This window comes from Eleutherodactylus coqui, chromosome 9, assembly GCF_035609145.1.
Source record: "Eleutherodactylus coqui strain aEleCoq1 chromosome 9, aEleCoq1.hap1, whole genome shotgun sequence".
NCBI classification, from domain to species: domain Eukaryota; kingdom Metazoa; phylum Chordata; class Amphibia; order Anura; family Eleutherodactylidae; genus Eleutherodactylus; species Eleutherodactylus coqui.
Genome location: NC_089845.1, coordinates 55,774,130 through 55,794,373, shown reverse-complemented (window position 1 = coordinate 55,794,373; position 20,244 = coordinate 55,774,130).

Genomic DNA, 20,244 nt, shown 5'->3' with positions numbered 1-20,244 from the left:
TCTCAGAGATGAAAGTGAAAGTAACTCGAACATCGTGTGGTGCTCGCCTCTAGTAACGAGCATCTCGAACACGCTAATACTCGAACGAGTATCAAGCTCGGACGAGTACGTTCGCTCATCTCTACTAAATATGCATCCAAGTGTGTCACAAGACGCTTCCGATGTAAACTGCATCAGTAGAAATGTACAGCTCTAAATCAACAAACATTTGGAAAATTGCTAACTGATGTAACGAAGGAGACATATATTTAGGTGCCTTATTTTCTCAAGTGCTTCAATTTTGGAGGAATTACTGTTACTACATTTTAACCATTTATGGACCAGGCTGTTTTGTGCCTTAAGGACCAGACACTTTTTAGGGATTTTATCCATGTGGTGGTATTACTGCCCTATTTTTTTCTTCAGCTACCAAAATTATTTTTTCTCTTTTTTTTTCCAATGACGTATAGGGCTATTTTTTAAATATATTTTTTAACTGACCTTTTTTTCGTTTTTAATTTTATTAGGGATAAAAAGCTAAAAAAAATCATTCTTTTAAAAATTATAGTTGTTTATTGTTAAAATTAGTATATTTACACTATAGTAAAGTATGGGAACGGGTTCCTCATTTTGTTTCAGTCATTTTGATATATAATTTGCATAGTTTTGGATTACAGAGCAAGTATGGCGACTATTTTGGTTGGTGCCGCGGTGGGACATTTTTTAAATATATATATATATATATACACACTTAATACAGTAATTTTTCTTAACTTTTTTTTAACATCCTTGTTGCCCAGGACGTTATATAATACCTCTGGAGATCATTCACATTGCATTTTTTTTCATACCTTTTCACTGTAGCTAAGGCATACAGTTAAAGGGTAAAACATCCCCCTTTAGTCAAATCAGTCACTAACAGAGCGGATCAAGGTCTGCTAGGACCCTGCAGCTCTGCTGTGACAGAGTGCACCCGGTCTTCATGTGATTGCCAGGTTGCATGGCGGAACTAACACACTTTTTTTTTGATTCAAATAGATTTTATTACATATATCAGTCAAACAAAGTTAATTTTCTGCGTTAATCATAAAAAATCAGATATAACTTTCGTGAACTTTTGGAAAAATGTAAAGATCGAAGGGAGAAGTAAGGTAGGTCTGGGGGAGGAGCGTTTATCCCTGGTGGGGCTTGGCGAGACAGTTATGTCTCGTGCTAACTACTTCTTTCGCGTTCCCTCTACCTCGGCTACCTTTGGGATTCATGGTGGCGAGGCTTGTTACGGCCCCCACCTTGAGTATAGCGAATAGTTCTCCCTTCGACTATGTGAAACTTAACTCTCTTAACACACTAAAGGGGGAGGGGGGGGGCTAGAGGAGGGGGGATTTGGGGGGGGGGGAGAAACGAGAAGAACTGCTGTATGGGGCCCCTTGAGATTCTGCTTTATGGTCACGTCTGCTTGTCCCTTGGCCTGTTGTCTAGTCCAGTGAGCCCTGGGCTACCCACTTTTTGAAATTATCTGAGCCTCTGAACGCCACCCACGGCTGCCAAGTCTTAAAGGTGGTTTCCCAAATCTTGGGATCGTCGGCCCCCATTTCGTCATATCTCATAAGGGTGTGGAGTTCCTCCACCCACATGCCTCTAGTGGGGGTGGTTGGAGAACGCCAGAACCTCGGTATTAGCCTTCTGACTGCTATTATAAAGTACCTTAATAGGCCTGTTTTGGCATCTTTCACCGACCCTGGGAAAAGCGAGAGTAGGGCTAGTTTTGGGTTTATCAACAGCCCTGTGTGGTTGATGTGGTTATAGAGGGTTGTCACCTCGTTCCAGAGAGAGGCCACTGGTCGGCAGTCCCACCAGATGTGTATCATTGTGCCTCTGTTCTCACCACACCTCCAGCACATGGGTGAGGATTGAGGGAAGATCTTCTGCAGCAGGTCAGGCGTCCTATACCACCTTGTAACTAACTTGTAATTGAGGTCTTGGATCCTGCCCGCTGAGGAGAGTTTATGTGTGAGGGCCCATACTTTATCCCAGTCCTCCTCTGTGAGAATGGTGCCAAGTTCTGTTTCCCATGCCTCTTTGTAATTCAAGGTCTCGTCCTCCGTCTCACGGCCCAGCAGTATCTTGTATAATCTGGAGATCAAGTGTCTCTGGTTTGTGGTTGATAAGCAGAGTTGTTCAAATGCCGTAAGCGGCGCTGTCAGGTTGTCTTTCGGTGTCAGCGAGCTCACAAACCCCCTTAGTTGCAGGTATTGAAGCCAGGACCCTGGCTGATGGGAATTCTGTCCCAGTATCTCTGTCATGGGTTTTAGGCCTTCTTGAGTCATGACATCTCTCAGTCTAGGGATCGGTCTGACCGGGAGAGATAGGAGTCTCTGGTGTAGTAAAGTGGCTTCAAATTGGGGGTTAATTACGAGTGGAGTTAAAGGGCCTGGTATTGTGATCAGTCCAAAGTTGTGCGCCATATCTGCCCATGTCTTAATTAGCTGGAGACCAAAAGGGGAGATATTTGGGATGGATTTTATCAGTCTAGGGGGGATCCATAACGCTCCGTCAAGCCCGTCTGGTTCGCCTGCATGCTCCATTTCTACCGAGAGTCTTGTATTCCTATTTTTGATGATGTCAAGGGCGCAGTTTGCGATGTTGGCTTTGTGGTAGAGGGAGAAGTCCGGGAGGCTCAGGCCTCCTTTCTCTTTCTCCCTTGTTAGTATAGAAAAACGTAGTCGCGGCTTGCGGCCCCTCCATATGAAAGCAGTGATTAGGGATTTGACTTTTTTGAAAAATGCTCTCGGAAGCCCAATCGGGATAGTTTGACAGAGATACAAGAATCTGGGCAGCACGTCCATTTTTATCGCGTTAACCCGGCCATTCCAGGAGAGGTACAGGGGTCTCCACTTCCCCAGTTCCTTCTCGAGATTTTCTATGAAGGGGACTAACACACTTTTTAGTACATAGTGCTCTTTAAGCGCTTTGTAGCCTGGAAAGGAGGAGGCAGAAGTAGCTGAGAACCGCTTTTACCTACTCGGCTGTGTCTGAGAGCTGAGGATTTAGACTGCTCATGCTTGATTAAAGGAGCAGAGGCTTTAATGCTGTGCCATATTTTTGCTATTGGCTGAGATTAAAGCCCAGGACCAAGCGCTGTATACTTACCGTGCTTGGGCCTTAAGAGGTTAAAGTACATGCCTGTGGAGTAATAGTGGTACTATCCGTCACAAATTCCAGATAGGTTTACAATGTTAAATTCCCAAACACATGTATAACTATTTGCCATGTGAAAGCACGCAATCCACCATTTTGTTTTAGGTTAGTGATTAGAGATGAGCGAACGTGCTCGGCCACGCCCCTTTTTCGCCCGAATACCGCGATTTCCGAGTACTTCCGTACTCGGGCGAAAAAATTCGGGGGGCGCCGTGGCGGCACGGGGGGTAGCAGTGGGGAGTGGGGGGGAGAGGGAGAGAGAGAGAGGGCTCCCCCCTGTTCCCCGCTGCTACCCCCCGCACCGCCACGCCTCTCCCGCCCCCCGAATCTTTTCACCCGAGTACTGAAGTACTCGAAAATGGCGGTACTCGGGTGCGTAAGTACTCGAAACGAGTACGTTCGCTCATCTCTATTAGTGATACAAACACAGGTGGCGCTACTATAGAATAGGACATTTCTTTTCCTAAAATTAAACACTAAGTGAATCATCTGATGTGTTCATTTTCCTAAATTAATGTAAAACATTATTTGGCATTTTTCTCCTGTTTTACATGGGGCTGCTTATGACGGAGATATCAGAAGAAAGAATCAAAATTGCTAATACACCTTTTAAGGATTTGAAATTGCAAGGTAGAGAAGGAATCAGAATAGAACCTTACAAAATATTGAATGATTACATAGCCCCAACCTTGGCAATACAGTACTTGCAATCACGTTATGTAAGAATGCGTAGCTCCACTCCACTTTAATGAGTCATGAATCATTTTGCTCTTGAAACCTGATAAACCTGCATATCATATTCGGTCTTATAGACCCATCTCATTACTGAATGAAGATTATAAAATCTTCACCAACATAATAGCTGCGTGCTTACAAATCATTATACCAAGCTTGTTGGTGGAACAGCAGACTAGATTCCTTCTTGATGTTAGGAGGATAACCGTACATATTGCACAATTAAGATCCACTTTTAATTGCTGTGGATGCCAATAAGTCGTTTCATAGGACACATCTAATTAGTAGGGATGAGCGAGCGTACTCGGAAAAGCACTACTCGCTCGAGTAATTTGCTTTATCCGAGTATCGCTGTGCTCGTCCCTGAAGATTCGGGTGCCGGCACGGAGCGGGGAGCTGCAGGGGAGAGCGGGGAGGAACGGAGGGTAGATCTTTCTCTCCCTCTCTCCCGCCCGCTCTCCCCTGCTCCCCGCTGCGACTCACCTGTCAGCCGCAGCGGCACCCGAATCTTCAGACCCGAGCACAGCGATACTCGGATAAAGCAAATTACTCGAGCGAGTAGTGCTTTTCCAAGTACGCTCGCTCATCTCTACTAATTAGATTTTGTAAATTTAGATGGTTTGATCTTTTTGTTAGAATAATTAGAACTTAGAGTTTATTGGCTAAATTATTCATTAACAACAATACAGGTTTTCCTTTAGTGATAAACTGAGGAACCAAACGGGGATGTACAATATCCCCAGTTGCTTTTCAATTTGACTCCACAAGCTTTTTTGAGATATATTTTGCAATCTCCCCAATAACATGGAATCCAGATCTAAAAAAAAATACAAATAAACGACAAAACAACAATAGAACAAAATTATGGGAAAAACTGTCCCTATGCAACCAAACCCTGGGAAGGGCCCTGCTTGAAAGTAGGGCGATCGCCCTGATAAGGACGGCCCTGACCACATGCCTCAGCCCCTAGTTGACCTTACGTGGGAAAAGGAAACAAAACCAGAAAACCAAAATAGCAATGCAAACAAATGCAGTACTTAGCTGTAGATGCATCAAGTAACTGAACAATCTAGCCCAGTCAGTGAGAGACTGAGAATGAACTGCAGTTTAGCTCAGTATCAGGCCAGGTTAAATAACCCTAGAATTATCCACAGGTGTGACCAAGCACGTCACACATGATCCCACACCCACTGAGCCAGAAGAGGTAGAACACATCCAAAATGAGCACCAGGCTCTCAGCAAGGCAGCAATTCCAGAACCACCGCGACAGTTTGACTTTGTCAAAATTCGTTTGAACCAAACTGTAATTCCACCAGTACCACTAAAACTAACAGAGGTTGGTACAAGGGGGAGTAGAGGCAAAATAAAACTTGCCATAAAGTCAGCGAACAGTAAAGGGGAATCTTTAGGGATGAATGATTCTCTGGATGGAACCGAACAGCGCTGGGCAGAACCCATAGACTGTAATGGGTCCGCCCACTTCTTGCACAGCTGCCCAGTTTTCGGACAGAAGAAAAAGTACTGCACACAGCGCTTTTTCTTCTGCTAGTTGCAGTCAGATCTGCCACAGAACCTCTGGCCGGAGGTTCGGACACATATGTGAAACCACCCTTATTCAAATATTTTTAACCATATAGTGTTGTTGGTAACAACTGTATTTTGTTTGTAATAATATCAGCTGTTATGTTCGACCTGGACTGCTAAGAAAACCCTGAGATGACTTGGTACTTGAGCAGTCAGGACGGACATGTTAGTTTGCTACACAGGTGAGTTGACGCAGGAGCAGACAGAAAAGAGAGGTAGCAATCAGAGTGGGTCACTCTGAACCCCTCCGACAGAACCCACCTCGCAGCAGAGCACCCGTTCCAAAAGAGACGACCCCACTACTTCCATGGGGACAGGCCCAAGGTTAGAGGGGAACCAGAGTACAGAAAACCAGGTACAAACAGAAACTGACAGTGAATGAAAAACGAGAACACAGAATGTAAGATAGACAGAAACACAAGAGCCAGACAAGAGCACTGAGCAAGGTTATTTGATCATGAACAATGAGAAATAACCAGCAACTCCCACCCAGGAAGAGCTAGATTATATAGGGAAAGGGGTAAGCTGAATGGCTGACATAGCTGTCAATCACCAGCTACTACCTCAGTTAACAGCTGCAGGACTAATTAACCTGAATTAGTAAGCACAGGAGATATTAACCCTAGCTAGTCAGGATAGAACTCACAGTAGCAAAAGTGTGCTGGCTGTAACATCAGTACTGTTCAAATGTAAATCATACATTATCTGCAATGTTGTTTACTGTGTTGAAATAATAAAAAATCAACATTTCAACTGTAGACTGTAAATCATTTTTTTTTTAAATAAAATGGTAAAAATGTAGGAAGAAAAACTGAAAAAAGCATAAAAATCGTTAGTAAATAAGAAAATTACTTTGAAGTAGGCACCAACAGCTTATGCACTAGCGTTACTTTTTAGGTTTCAAAATTCCAGAACTTAAATGATGAGCTGAGAGTAAATGTACTTTTAAAAAGCAGGAAAAGGCTAAAATAACTTTAATTGTTTCCTTCTTGAAATTTCTACTATCTTAAATATTGCTATGAAATTGAACTTCAATATGAATAGAGTCTCTCACTTGTTACCCCCTTTTATTTGAGCCGAGAGTTACTACAACAAGCTTTTCTAACATTCTTTCTCTGGACCATCCAGCATGTAATGGTGTATGTAGAAAACTTGATGAGTTCCATTAGCACTGTGTAATACTTAGTTTCAGAAATTGATCACTTCCAGCCAGATCCTCCCACAGATTGAAGCTCAGGAGCGTAACTATAGAGGATGCAGGGGATGCGGTTGCACCCGGGCCCAGGAGCCTTAGGGGGCCCATAAGGCCTCTCTTCTCCATATAGGGAACCCAGTACTATGAGTAAAGCATTATAGTTGGGGGCCCTGTTACAAGTTTTGCATCGGGGGCCCAGGAGCTTCAGGTTATGCCTCTGTTGAAGCTCATTGCTGGGTGTCCTAGCACCATTATCCCCTAAAATCAGTTTTACAGAGTACTTTTCCATTTAAAATGGATTGTCCACCTTTTAAGAGATCTGTTTAATTCAAGATCATAGAATGGTAGAGTTGGAAAGGACCTCCAGGGTCATCGGGTCTAACCCCCTGCTCAATGCAAGATTCACTAAATGATCCAGACAGATGTCTGTCCCGCCTCTGTTTGTAGACTTCCATTGAAGGAGAACTCACCACCTCGCGTGGTAACCTGTTCCACTCATTCATCGACCCTCACTGTCAGAAAGTTTTTTCTAACATCAAGAAGATTGAGAAAAATCTCTAAGAACTACCAGTCACACCAGTCAGGTACGCAAAGAAAAATCTCCATGTCACAATCAAACACCCACAGGAATATCTGGCTGGCACAAGAATAGTAGTGTTCAGTAGTGTTCAGATCCACACATCATCTGCATATGACCTGGTCACAAATCTCAAATGTCTCACGTTTGGCACATAACAATTGAAAGAACTAGAGGCCTTTTGAAATCAAGCATTCTGTCCAGTAAAGCAAAGGCTGATTTTCAATTTTTTTTTTTGCTTCAATCACAAAAACACCCTGCAAGTGTTCAAATGTGTAATCAGAAAATAACGTATTGTATAAATCAAGTTTTTATGGTAAACCTATTATTCAATAGTTTCTGGTGATTTTTGTTTTCTAAAAATGTATTTTATGTCCCAATCTATATTTTTGAAAAAACTTAAAACCCTACAGTTTTTACACTGATCACCAAACCGAAGGGCCCTTTTACACTGAATGATAACCTTTTGGATTCTCACTGGATCGTGGGAATCTGAATGCTAATTGTTCAGTGTAAATGCCGGTAGAGACTGAACGGCGAGTGATAATTTGTTTGTTATTCAGTTTCTGCAGGCATAAAAATCAAACGATTATCGGCCTGTGTGAACAGGCCATTGTTCATTTATGAACCACGGCCTGTTTACTGTGAATGAAGGCAGGAGGCCAGAGCAATCTTTGACTGTTCCACCTGCATTCACTGGATGAGCACCGCTCCTGTGAGAAAGCAGATATTCACTGGAAAAGGGCCAACAATGCAGTACCTGATTGGGTGCAGAGCAGGCACAATGGCTGTAGGGTAGGCACAATCGCCGTAGGCTAGGCACAATCGCCATAGGGTAGGCACAATCACTGTAGACCCTAATAAGATGCAGTAAGCCAGACTATCGACTGGAGGAGCTAATTGTCCAGTGCAGACTAACATGCAGCCACCCACTCAACCCAGCCCAGATTGGGGAGGAGTGACTGCAGACAAACCTAGTTTGCAATGTGAACAATACCATAGAAGCCAGCCAATGGATGAGTGCATCCCACCAGTCTATAGTCTGGCTTACTGCATCTTATTAGGGTCTATGGTGATTGTGCCTACCCTACGGCGATTGTGCCTGCTCTGCACCTTATCAGGTATTGGATTGAAAGCACAGGAGCGAATCTCACTGGGACAATCATCTCATGTAAAAGCGCCCAAATAATAGGCTGGTACTTCCATGTTTTGTAGAGAGCTTTCCATCAGTCGTTTCACTATCATCACAGGCAGGATTACAATGAAAGGTAACACCTATTTAAAGATAACACAGAATCACACCTTTCACAGTAGGTGATGGTCACAGAAGATACTCTTCCTGTATCATGGTATATCCACTGCTTAGGGTCCTTTTACATGGGACAATTGTCAGGCACTTAAGCACTCGACCATCAGCCCAACGATAATCGCTCCTGTGCTTTCACACAAGACCAATAATCAGTGCAATGGAGTTGGGGCAAGCAGGAGATCGCTTCCAGTTGCAAATCTCAATTCACAATAAATAGGCAGTCGTGCATAGATGATCAACTGCCTGTTTACACAGACCAATCGTTGTTTGAATTTGATTACTACTAGAGATGAGCGAACACGTTCGGCCCCGCCCCTTTTTCGCCCGAACACCGAACCTTGCGAACACTTCAGTGTTCGGGCGAAAAAGTTCGGGGGCCGCCGTGCCAGCGCGGGGGGGTGCAGCGGGGAGTGGGGGGGAGAGGGAGAGAGAGAGGGCTCCCCCCTGTTCCCCGCTACTGCCGCCCGCGCCGCCGCGCATCTCCCCGCCCCCCGGCGGCACCCGGACACTTACGCGCGAACACTGCAGTGTTCGGCAAAGCGGGTGTCCGGGTGCGGATGTGTCCGTAACGGACACGTTCGCTCATCTCTAATTACTACCTAAACTGAAGGATGAGCTAGAAGTGAACAAATGATCGTTCATCATAGACTCACTATCAGTGTTTACACTCAACAATTATCATCCAATCGCTCATGATCCAGCAATTGCCTGAACAATAATTGTGTTGTATAAAAGTACCCTTAATTAGCTGCATCATTATATTGAAAGAAAGTCAATGTTATTTTAAGAAACAGATTTCTTGTATTCAGAGAACTAACACAAATGCTGAAAGTGACTTTAAATTCAGTATGGCTTATCAGCTCTATTGGGAACATCAACTCTGCTATTCATGTGTTTATGTAAATGTCTCTTCTTTAGAGCCTTTGATAGTCTGGAAAACCGTAACGCAATGCCTAACCAGAATTGCATTAATTTTGTAGTTCCAACCAACAAAAGCAAGGGTGAATATTCTAGGAGGGCATGAAAATAAAATCTGATATTCAGAGGAAAAGGTGCTTTGAAACTTAAGACTCTGGGAAATGCTGGGCTGTAATACATTTTAGATCCTTAACAGAACTTGTTGGCTCTACTCCTGCCAGCTATGTGTTGTCAGCCACACATTGTGATGCCATGTAATGTTACTTGTAAATGGTTTTGATCCATTGGTTCTGTTGTAGGTCATGTATTTTGCTGAAAACTCCTTCTGATGAACCGATCACTTGATCATCATGTCTGTAAAAGGAATCTGTGTAGTGCCAAGCCGTTGTCCCAGAAATTCATTTTAGTCTGAAATCTTATATAATAATCTTTATTTATATAGTGCCAACATATTCCACAGCGCTTACAAAACAGGGGAGAACAGATCCAAAAAACAGAGATATAAAAAACACTGTTACATTTAGTAATCAATTAATGGAGACAGTAGGGATGAGGGGCTTGCTCCAACGAGCTTACCTACTGCAAATAATGGGGTGATACAGAAGGTAAAGGGGCTGGAGAGGTGCACGGTATGGCGAGGTGGAGAGTGAGGGATGCTATACACAGACAATGGTCAAAACTGAGCCGTATAGTGGCCAAAATGGTATAACTGCAGGGAGCGGTTGATTATGGCTAGCAGGGATTGCAGTCAGTAGGACAGGGAGCATGTTATCAGGTGGAGTACAGAGGGATTTGGTTTAGGGGATATGGTATGCCTCTCTATATAAACAGTGTTGGAACAAACTGCATTACAACCCCCTCTAGGGCAGGATTTGGACAGTTTTGCTGTTCAGGACAGAGCACATTGCTATCATAATAGCAAGAAAAGGGCAATAAACCAAAGAAAACTGACAAACAATTCTAACCCTTAAAATTGTAGGTACAACAAGCTAGATGCAGCAAACATTTGTTGGGAATTTCTTCGTGTGGTGGCTGAATCGGTATGACTGCAGGGCGGTTGATGGCAGCTAACAGGGATTGCAGTCAGTAGGACAGGGAGCATGTTATCAGGCAGAGTAAAGAGTGGTTAAGTTTAGGGGATATGGTATGCCTCTCTAAAGAGGTGCGTTTTTAGAGCACACCTGAAGTTTTGTGTGTTGGGGATTGCCTAGATAGTTTTGGGTAGTGCGTTCCAGTGGACTGGTGCTGCTCTTGAGAAGTTTTGGAGGTGGGAGAGAGAGGTTCGAATCGAAAGGGGCACTTAAATTAATTTCCTTAGTGGAGTGGGGGGTGCAGCGGGGAGGTGGATTGAGATGAGGGAAGCAATGTTGGGCGGCGCAGTGCTATGGAGAGCTTTATGAAGGAAGGTAGTGAGTTTGAATTGAATTGAAGTACAGTGACTGACACAGAGTAGAGACCTCCGAGTAGCGGCTGGACAAGAAGATGAGTCTGGCTGCTGCATTCAGGATGGATTGGAAGGGGAAGAGTCTGGTGCAGGGGAGGCTGAGCAGCAGTGCGTTGTAATAATTGAGCCGAGAGTGGATGAGGGCAACAGTGAGCGTTCTTAGCGAGTCCACAATGAGAAAGGGGCAGATTCTTGCAATGTTCTGGAGGTGCAGCTGACATGTTCGGGTGGGAGATTGGATGTAGGGGGTAAAGGAGAGATCGGGGTTGAATATAACCCCAAGGCACTGAGATGGAGATGTCAGGATGAGGTCGGTTAGTGGAGGGTGGAAACACCAGTAGGTCTGTTTTTGAGAGGTTAAGTTTTAGGTAGAGAGAGGACATAGTGTTAGAGACAGCAGACAGACAGACAGTGGCGTTCTGCAGGAATGTTGCTGTGATGTCACAGATAGGAGGTGTATAACTGGGTGTCGTCAGCATAGAGGTGGTACTGAAAGCGAAAACTCCTGATGGTTTGTCCAATAGGGGCTGTGTAGATGGAGAAGAGAATTGGGCCAAGGACCGAGCCTTGGGGCTTTTTCTTGCATCACACTTTGACCCCTTTGCATGACCTTTAGTGGAGGATTTTGGTGTCATTAAATTTGTGACATCCTCACCATTGCCATAAAATCATAAAATTTGAGTTTGATACATTGAGTGACCTGTCAGGCCAGGTCAATGTTCCTATGTTAAGTCTAGCAATGCTGTTGTGCCTCAGCCAACAGTGCCGCTAGGGAGAATCAAGCGTTGCTGAGCGATGTTCATATCAAGTGCTTACCAGTTTAACTGTTGCCATGTCCCCAAAACGTGGAAGACCACGCCGTGCACGGTGAGCAGTTCAAGGGGTACGCTCAGATGGAAGTTGGTACACTGAAAATGTAGTTTATCCTGAAGTCCTTGTCAATTAAAATCAGTTCTTAAAACATTTACAACCACTCCTCTAAACATTTTATGTTCGTGTAGCAAACATCAGGTCAATCTAGGTATATAAATGTTGCTTCAGTTTGCGCAGCAACAGTAGATGACTGCTTTTCCTAAATCTTTGGTGGTTTTAGAGTTTCTAGAGTGTTTATTTTGACAGTATATGGCCCAATGAGAATATCCTGTGCAATCAAGTCATGCTTTACTTGCCATCAAAATACCTTCCACAGTTATGGGCAAAGCAGAAATTCTAACCCAGCCATTCAGTAATAATTTTTGTGGTCCATAACAACTAATTTTTCTACCTTATTTATGTTTATAGGCTTAATGATACGAAATACTATTTCAATTTTACGTTTTTTTTTAATTCTTTGTTTATTTGTTTTCCAAATGTAAATAACTTACAACATTGTCAAATACAATGATCATTTCAGGTGTACATTTTTTCAAAGGCTTGTGTCAAACAATACTAACAGGTATAGCCTGGACAGGGAACATGTCGTTGTAGAGAGTAAACTAGTTTGGACCCTGTGCACCAACATTATTATTGGGTTTGGAAATTCCTTTCTACTAGGACTTATCTGTCGAACTGACAAGAAATGGTGGAGGGAGGAGTTACCACGGAAGGAGGAGGAAGAGGGGTGGGAGATGCAAAGGTAGCATGAAGAGAGAAGGAAAGAGAGAGAGAAAGAAGAAGGAGAAAGAAGAGGGGGAAAAAGGAGTGGGGGCACCCCATATGCCTACCCCCCCCCCCTTTTTTCCCCCTCTTGGTAGGAGAGAGGTATGGGATCACCAAGTCCACATAACCCGTACTAGGAACCTGAAAACTGAGTCAGGGGGGACTTGAACCATTCAGATTTCTATATTCCTGAGAATTTAGGAACTCAACCCAGTAGTGACATGTTTTGGAGAACTTATCCAGCAAGTCTTTGATGGATGCTATAAGATCTTTCATCTCCATTGTCTCGCGGATCATGTGAAACCACAAGGCGACGCTTGTTGCCATAGCTTTGGAATGCATGCCCTGGCTGCATTAACTAGATATCTGACCACAGAGCACCTATAGGAGTATGTGGGGATATCACTAAGGTGCGGGAGGAAGAATTCAGGTGATTTTGGAAGCACAATGACTGTAAATTTGGAGGTAATGCGCCATACATCTGACCAGAAAGGTGACAGCATCGGGCATTGCCAGAATATATGAAGTATGGTTCCCTGATTTGTACCGCATCTCCAGCAAAGTGGGGAAACAGATGGTAGCATTTTATGTAGAACAATTTCACATTTTGATCATTTGTTTGTCATTGTCAACTGCAGTCACTACTAATAAGTCATTTGTTGCACATGGATGATGTGCACTTTGTCAATAATGAAATCTGAAGTGTATAGTCGGCTTTATAAACACTATTATGTTACTTCTTTTGCGGTTGTCAGAAATGACTCATTTGTCAAGCTCAATTTAATTATTTAATTACTAAAGAAAACTAAAAGCCAACCTATACTGGCATACAGAACATTGAAATATCACACTTGCAGTTCCACTCGCATATTTCCGATCCATTTAGCTTATTCCAGCTTTGTCAAGGAATGTGGACACAAAACCATTTCCTTTTATTGTAATGTGATGATAATGAGATGACTGCTGAAAAGTTTTCTCTACCAGGCTTTGTAGTCAGTATGAAAACGGCAGGATTTTTAGGACTTTCTAATATACATTGTGACTATTTTAAAAAATTACCAAAAATTGATAAAAAAAACACGCTTAACATGAAAACTCGTTTTATGCCATAGGTTAATTTCTGATGACACGTTCCTTTAAAACTATTGTGTGCTTTGGACAAACTCTTTTAGATAGAAAGGTCTCTTGAAAATAAGCTGATGGTGTCTCACTGCTGAAACTTCCATTAGAGCCCAGCAGCAAGTGTTTATCTCCCCTTCAGCACCACCTCACAGAAGATAAAGCATTACATGGTACTCATGGAAGTCAATGAGCTTTTTGAGTAACGCATTCACGTCAAATCCTCCAGAAAGAGACACTGTTGGTGGCTGCTCTCTGCTTTGGGTAATTGGCGTTTACAAATGATGGCTCCTTTCTGTTAACTCAGAATGCCCTAATTATCCCCTAGGAAAAGAAATGATGGTTCCCTTTACGACAAGGACAACCTTTAGGCCCAATGTCGATGGGTGGATTTGATTTGCGGAATCCACAAATCAAGCTGCCCATAGTTAAACATGGGCGTCCGCAAATGCAATTAAGCGTGCAGATTTTATTTGCAGACCATTCGGTCTGGAAAAAAAATCACAGCATGCTCCATTTCAGTGTGGATCCCACACGGACAGCTTCCATTCTGCGGTCTGTCCACAATTGAATTGCAGACGGGCCATGGCTTCCGTGGGAAAGCAGGAGTTTAAAAAAAGAAAACTCCATTGTGCATGTGCAGAGGTACGCAGTGAAGAAAATGAAGACCTGGATGGGTAAGTAGAAGACTTGCAGTGTTCTTGGCCGCGGGCAGGGTCGGATTCCACTGTGGGCTCCCGCATGCAGAATCCGATCCACCTATGGACATGAGACCTAAAATGATTGTCCTACTTCTAGCTGTTTTGCTGCAGATAGTAGACAGCTCCATACATTGTGCAGTAGCCCAGCAAGGACTGCAGGTTTAGTTCCAATCATTTCAATAGGACTCAGCCTGAAGTGCTTACTTGAGCCACTGCCGAATGTACAGAGCTGTTCTTTCAGTAGCTAAACAGCTAGAAGTGCGACAACGCAAAGAGATACTAACATCACATTCATGCTGCCTGAACCACTGGCAGCATGAACCCAAGATAGGGATGCCTGTTGCCCCCATGGGTGTTTTGTTCTGAAATGCTTCATAAGGGCAGGCTGTGTCGATCTTTCCCCGCCCGTATCATGCAGACTGAGAGGACCCTTCCTATTTGTTTATAGGAAAAGCACTGTTACTCTGCATGTGGTAGGCGGGGAGAGGTCAGTGTGGCCCGCCACCATGACTCGGAGCTCTGAGTCAAACTTCAAAGTGTGTTCATTCTGAAACGCTGTAGAGTAATACACCCATAGGGCAACAGGAATCCCTGTCTTGGGTTCATGCTGCCCGTGTGTTACGTCTGTCTCCTGGGATCTGTGGTTCTACAGGTTCTCTGGAGTTCTCCTGCTCTGGTGTGGGGGATTGTGATGACTGGGTGTAGGTGTATCTCCAGTCAGCCAATCACTCTAGGTCAGTACACATATAATCTGTCTTCCCAGCTGTGGGTGTGGTCAGCTTTCTCTGTTCTCATTCACTCTCTCTCTCTCTCTCTCTCTCTGTGGTGTGAGCAGGTTCTATGTGTGGTGGCTGCAAGAAAGGTTTGTGTTTGGTTGTGTCGCTGAACTCCTGGTTAGTGTAGGGACTAGCGGTATCGCCATGAGCCATGACATGGCCCACTAGCTTCCATATTTTGATCAAAATGTCAACTAATATCTGGCATTTATAGCATTAACATCTGCTACTAGTGTTTACATTTTGGCTGCTGTATGGTGTGATTATGGCTCTGTGTGTCTCCCTATCATTGGTGGCATGTTTATGTGGCCTATCCAAGGTGCATGGGTTCCTAGGAGCAGCTAGGGCCCAGTTGAAGACTGCTGAGCCGCCCTTTATTAGGGCGATGTCCCCACTCAGGTAGGTCAGTGTCACTTACTATAGTAGAAGATAGGGAGAGCTGCTAATCTGTGGTAGTTCACCTGGTGTTCCTTATCTATCTCTGCTCACGTTCGTGTGGGCCCGGTGCTTACTTGCCCACACAAACGTAACAATGTGGTTCAGGCAGCATGAACCTGATGACAGAATTCCTTTAATTCAGGTTTACACATTGTGGATTCGTTTCAGAATTTAGGTGCCAATTTTGCAGTATTTTATGTCCCATGCACATAATCTGGAAAATGTCACAGCAAATAATGACCAAGTCATAGATTTTTAATCTGCAGCTTGTTTATTATTGGTGCAGACTGCATGCTGGCCATAGACAGCCACTGAACTTCAGTTAAACTAATCCATGTGTCGATCTGCATACCAATCTATGACACAAATCTGAGTTTCATTTGCAGATTTCTGCCACGGACTATCTTCAGAATCCATGGCAGATTTACCTACTGTGTATAATGACTTACCCTCAATGATTGTCACTTTTGAAATAGCTTCACACTGAGCCGTTATGGTTCAGATTCTCTCTGGATCGTGGAAATCTAAATGAAAATTGTTGAGTGCAAAGCTGTCAGCAACTGAACGACAAATGATAATCCATTCGTCGGTCAATCTGTGCCGGCATAAAAATCTAACAGCAATCGGCCTGTGTAAACAGGCAGTTGTTCATCTGTGAACGACTGCCTGTTTACTGTGAGTGGAGGCGGGTTGCCAGTAGTGATCTCCAGTCCACTCCAGTTGTCCCAGTCATATTTGCTCCTGTGCTTCCACAAAGTAGTGATGATCGCTCACTGAATAGAAGCGAGTGGCCGAAAGTGATCTTTTACACCGTTACCGTTTAAACAAGCGAATGATGTCCGAGTTTGCTTGTGCAGCCTGTTTATAAGGGCAGATACACCATTGGCTCATTCAAACGAGAAATCATTCCGTTTTTTTCACATTACATGTTTAAGTGGATGAGAAGAAGTAATCGGCTGGTATTTAAACCGAACAATAAGTAATCGAGCCATTGAATGATGATTTTTATGCCTAATGAGGAATGAAAAGTGAACAATTATCGTTCGTCATTCGGTTGTTGGCTGTGTTTACACTGAACAATTATCATTCACTTTCGTTCATTTGAATGATTTTTTTTGAACAAAAAATAATAAATCTTTGCATTTGTATAGCGCCAACTTATTCCGCAGTTCTTTCAGGTAATTTATTACCCCCCACCAAGCTGGGTACTCACTTAACCGACCTCAGAAAGATGAGTCAACCTTGAGCTGGCTACCTGAACCATGCAGGGATTGTCCTCACAACCTTCAGGTCATGAGCAAGAGCTTTGGACTGCATTTCTGCTGCCTTAACACACTGCGCCACACTGGACTCAATAATCCTTCTGTCTGAAATGGCCTTACTATGGGGCCCCTGGAGAGAGCGGGGCCATTTCAAATCAGTCTCCTCCCCATTTTAATGGATCATGAGAATATGTAGAAGGATGTGGCTTCCACACATGTTGCAATGTAGAAGTAGAAAATGTACTGGAAATTAGATGAGGGTACTAAGAGCACCTAAAATGGTCCCAATTTGTATCTTGTGTAGAACACTGGATATAGGGGGATGCGTCAGTGAACCTTTTTATGAGCAGCAAAACATAACACATATATAGTTCATTGCAGAGAGAACTTTCATGGTTAACAAAATAAGGCTAAAATGTAATATAGGAGTACAAATCCAGACAGTGCTTGGCGACCCCTTCAGGATCAGACCTGGATTTAAAGCACAGCGTCTCGCTTTAGCTAGAGAGTGCTGGTTCTCAGCCATACAGTATGATTCGCAGAAGATACTATTAGAGCTTTTGTCTCTCTCTCTCTCAGTATATGAAATCCATTGCGAACAGATCTGTTTCATTACAAGCAGGGTTCATTCTCGTACTAATATTATACTGAATACTTAATAGCTAAAGGAAGGAAGAGCAAGCAAAATGTTTCTTTTGTGTTGCATGGATTTTAGGTAAAAGGGATTCAGTGACACCTTGCATGTCTCACTTTCAGATATGCAATATTCAGATACAATGTTAAATACAATGTTACTATGAAGCCAGCTTTACATAGTCAGTTTAAAAACCAACTTCGCAGTTATCATCACACGGCAACAAAAGCTTTTTTGTTACAAAAAAAAAAAAAAGAAGAAGAAGATGCCTAATCTTACGTCAGCATGTCTGAGATTTCAGACAGTCAGCTAGCTTCATGTGGCCAGAGTTCCTGTGAGCAAAACTGCACGCGTTGCACTAGGAGTGACTTTCAGGTGTTCAGACAGACAAGTCTGGCTAGCTCTTACAACGTGATTTGAAATTTTGGAATGCTCGTTCCTCTTCGCACTGCTTTTTTTCTTCCTCCTGAAAATTGGCCTTTTTTTGGGTAGAGGACATTGAATGATAACACTACAAGTCAGCTGACTGCTGTGTCACAGAGCTGCTGCTTTCTACATTTCCACAACTGCAAGAGCTCTTTCTACTGCAGTTTTCTGGTCGCAGTGCGGCAATACAGACGCATAGGACGGGATACGGAATATCTTTATTTTCTCGGGGAGTTACCCTTACCTCTATTTTGGATACAAGAAGGATTGGTCTTTTTTGGGGATAAGAGCCGGAAAGTATCTTGGATAATAGACGGTGATATCGGAACTTGCAACGTTTTTCAATTACTGCTGAAAGGCTTTAATCCAAAATGCTTCGAATGAACGAAGAAACGTCTACTTTCTCACCTGGCATCATAGTTTCTTACAGCACGCTAGCCTACCTGCAACGAATAGGAACCTTAAGACAAAGGATCCGATGCTTTCTGCTGTTTATATCTGGGGCCTTTGCAGCCATTGTACAGCTGAAGCTTTCTTATACATCCTGGGTTATGTGCAAAGCTGGCAAAACAGTACGAGGCAATTTATCTTTCACATGAGGAAGAAACGCTATAAAAAGAGTAGCAGACTTGCTGACCTAAATCAATCTCAATCCTTCTCTGGATACAGGGCAGCAGCCGTCTAGCAGTGACACAACCAGCCATCATGTGGAGAATTTCTAGGATTGCACTGTCTGTTGGATGGAGCGTCACCGAATGAAATCTACTACTTTTTTGCTTTTATTGCTTTAATTTTGGATTTACCTGATGCGGCTGCTGGCTCATTGCATCTTCATTTGCAGCAATGACTTGCCTGGTTTAAGTGCATGTTTGTGTGGATTAGTCTGCCTGTAATGCAGTCCTTATCTGCTCCTGCTGGAAATCAGGGCACTAAGTCAGCTTGCTTTAACAGTTGTTTTGCGTGATGCTATGCAGCTAGGATGCCTCGCTGACAACAAAGGAGAAAGCACAAAGCATCACTTTATCTTCTGGTTTGTTACAGGAGAACAACTCCTCTTCTGTATGATGCCTCATCCCTTTCCTTCATTGCCTTCTTTTTTAATTCATCTAATCGAAGAACCTTAACAGAAATCGTCATGGATGTGTGTGGGGGTTTTTTTTGTTTTTTTTTAATGGTTTGGAAAAAATACAGCCTGTGAAGATGGCAGCACATTTTAGATTATTGCCAATCTGAAATACTTGGTTTGCTGAAGCTGAGCCCTAAGGGATAAGCTCAGTAGCTGAAAAAGAGATCGTAGATAAAGAAATAAAAATGACAAGCGTAATGGAGGCTCTGGAAAAAGACACTGTCAGGAAATCAGTTCATGGGTAGCAGTTTCTTCAGTATGAATCTGAATAATTCATAGATTGAAATTACCCTGCTTTCACCTTTTTTTTCTATTTAAAGCGACATGATCTGAATCTCTAATAAATTTTTAGGATAAAGTAAAATGGCAATTTGAATGTGAAGTGCTTTCGAAAACCAGATGCTGAATCCTGAATCTTTCGATATCTTTCACAATTATGCGGTAAGAACTCCCCTTCATCACGAAGCTGCTTTACCAAGGAAAATTACTGTGATTACAAAAGCTACAATAGAATGCCATCAAATGATCTCTAATTTGCCTAATTTTCGAAGATTGACAGTCGTTTATGAATGGTTATTGCAACACCTATTTTGGCAACCCTTGGATCAATAAGCTCTTTAAACAGAAATGCTTTTTTTGGGATTTTCTACTTTAAAAGAGCAAAAAAAAAGAAGAAGAAAATTGGCTGTGATTACAATGTAACATAAATCTGGTGTTTAACTACCTTTGTTTACAGTCGCTGCATCTTCTTAAACAGCTATGTATCATCATCCCATGATTGTATCACTTCACACTTTACTAAGCTTCCAGTGCTATACAGGTAAATTATTTGAATGCCTGCCCACATAATGGCCACTGCATGCTCTTGTACGTATGGTTAAACTGTTTGTTCAATGTGAGCTGCACGCTTTCATTTGTCTCTTTGTGGAGTAACTTTCAGTAAGTGGCTGTGGACGTTCTGCATTTGAAGCATCTGCTGTTGAAAAGAAATACATAAGAAGCCCATCAAGCCATGCAAATCTACAACCTCAATATATTCTGTTCACAAAAGAAGCAGCAAAAACAGCTTTGGAGCGACTCCTATCCTACGTATGTAAGTATGTAACCATGAATAGCATTGGATTGCCATGTAAGACTTACTAAAAGCTGCCTGCTCCACATTTTGGGAGATGGCAACTTATAGAA